A 2237-nucleotide genomic window follows, 5' to 3' on the forward strand; every position below is an offset into this window, starting at 1 on the left:
GAGAGCCGCCATCTCTAAAAGGAAGGAAACAGACTGCTAGAACTGAAGAGAAATTATTAAAATGTTGTTTTAAATAAAAGGTCTTTGAAGAATGAAGACAGCAGGAGACAAGACTACTGAAATTGACATGTTAATACAAAATTTGAAGGTGAAGTACAGAGAGAACAAAAAAACACTAAAAATAGTACAGTTTTTTTTAGAAGGTTTGCGAGACAAGAAAAGGTCTAATGTGCATGTAATTGGAGTCCCTAAAGGAGTGAAGGGAAAAATAAGGCAGAAGCCATAGTTGAAGAGATAATGGCAAGACTTCTACAAACCATTGAACAGCAGATTAAGGAAGTTCTACAACACAGGCAAGATAAGTACAGAGAAAACCCCAAATCCAAAACAAACAAACAAGAAACCACCCAAACAGCAAAGACCGTGAAAACAATGGTTAAGCAACCTGAAGGAAGGAAACCTTACCTTCAAAGGGACAAGGAGACACACAGCTGGCCGGCTTCTAGAGAGTAATGATAGAAATCCTAAGATAACAGAATTGCATAGTTAAGGTGCACAAAGATAGCTACCAATCCAGAACCCATTAATCAGCAAAAGATCCTTTAAAAACAGCGAAATACACATGTCTTCAGAGGAAATACTGAGATCGTTGAAAGAAGTGCTGAATGGTGTTCATTAGGTAGAAGAAAATGTATCCTCGCGGGGAAAAAAGTAAAAAAATACATTTTAAAGATATACAGGAAAATATGAATGAATATTGACTGTAAACAAAACAACAGTGGTAGTGTCTTGTTGATGTAAATAACAATTCAGAGTTAAAATGCATGAAACCTTTTCAAGCTACGCAGGGAGGGGTCCATATGGTATTGTTCTGCATTCTCCTTATAACTTGAAGGGAAACTTGCATGAAGTCTGGAGCCATTGATGTCCCGTAAGTGAAGCAGGAGGGTGTCCTCAAATTCCTTGCAGCAGGAGCCCGTTTAGGCGGCACCAACCTTGACTTCCAATGGAACAGTACATCTACAAAAGGAAACGTGATGGGTTCTACATCACAAATCTGAAGAGAACCTGGGAGCTTCTGCTGGTAGCTCGTGCCTTGTTGCCATTGCAAACCCGGCTGATGTGCGTGTCATCTCATCCAGGAGTCATGGCCAGCGAGCTGTGCTGAAGTTTGCTGCTGCTACTAGAATCACTCCTACTGCCGGCTGCCCGACTCCTGGAACCTTCTCTAACCAGGTCCAGGCAGCCTTCTGGTGGTTACTGATCCTTGGGCTGACCACCAGCCTCTCACAGAGGCATCTCACCTTAACCTGTCTGCCCTCGCTCTGTGTAACACTCTCCTCTGCCCTGCGTGGACATCGCCATCCCTTGCGACAATAAGGGAGCTCACTCAGTGGGTCTGATGTGGTGGATGCTGGCCCCTCCCCCCCCCAGGAAGTTCTGCGCATGCGTGGCACCATTTCCGGTGAACACCCCTGGGAGGTCGTGCTGATCTCTACTCTACAGAGACCCTGCAGAGAATGAAAAGAAAGAACAGCCTGCTGCCAAAAAGGCTGTGACCAAAGAGGAATTTCAGGGTGAACGGGCTCCTCCAGCGTCTGGGTTCACTGCTGCTCAACCTGAAGTCACAGACCGGTCTGAAGGCGGGCAGGTGCCCTCTGTGCCTGTTGGGCACTTCCTACTGAAGACCGGGGCGGTCAGGTCTGCAGCTGCCACAGCTCAGGCCACTGGGAGGGTAGGAACAACCACTGAGTGGTCTTAAGCCGCTCTTCCACAAAGGCAAACAAAATGGAAATACAGCCGATGGAAAATAAGCAGTTTCTAAAAATTAATAATAAAAGAAAATGCACAATGATGTTATAAAAGTTGAGGGGGGTATGGTGAATTAAGATGTTCTAAGGTTCAAGCATAAATAGGAGGAGTAAAAGCTGTGATTTATTTTTTAGATTGTAATATGTCAAAATCACCTGTCATGATGGTTATTACTAAAAGAGTAGTAAAAGTTTAACAATTTAATAGAACAAAATGGGATCATAGTAAAATATTTCTTATGAAAGAGGTAAGAAAGAAAAGCGTACACAAAATGGATTGGTTAAATGGAAAACAAAGGGTGGTAAAGTAAATATGAATCAGATATGTTGGTATTATGTTAATTAAGTTCTCTAACTTAAAGACTAAGGTTACAAAGCTATGTGTTGGATGCTGGGTCACTGTGTGGAGGGACGTTTTTGTAGTTT

At 43.0% G+C, this 2237-nt stretch overlaps 1 pseudogene; it reads left to right on the forward strand.

The window, feature by feature from the left end:
* The first annotated feature begins 905 nt into the window (after positions 1 to 905).
* LOC116738044 lies at positions 906 to 1762 on the forward strand (annotated as a pseudogene).
* Positions 1763 to 2237: the final 475 nt, after the last annotated feature.

The sequence above is a fragment of the Lynx canadensis genome, chromosome B1 (genome assembly GCF_007474595.2).
Source record: "Lynx canadensis isolate LIC74 chromosome B1, mLynCan4.pri.v2, whole genome shotgun sequence".
NCBI classification, from domain to species: Eukaryota; Metazoa; Chordata; class Mammalia; order Carnivora; family Felidae; genus Lynx; species Lynx canadensis.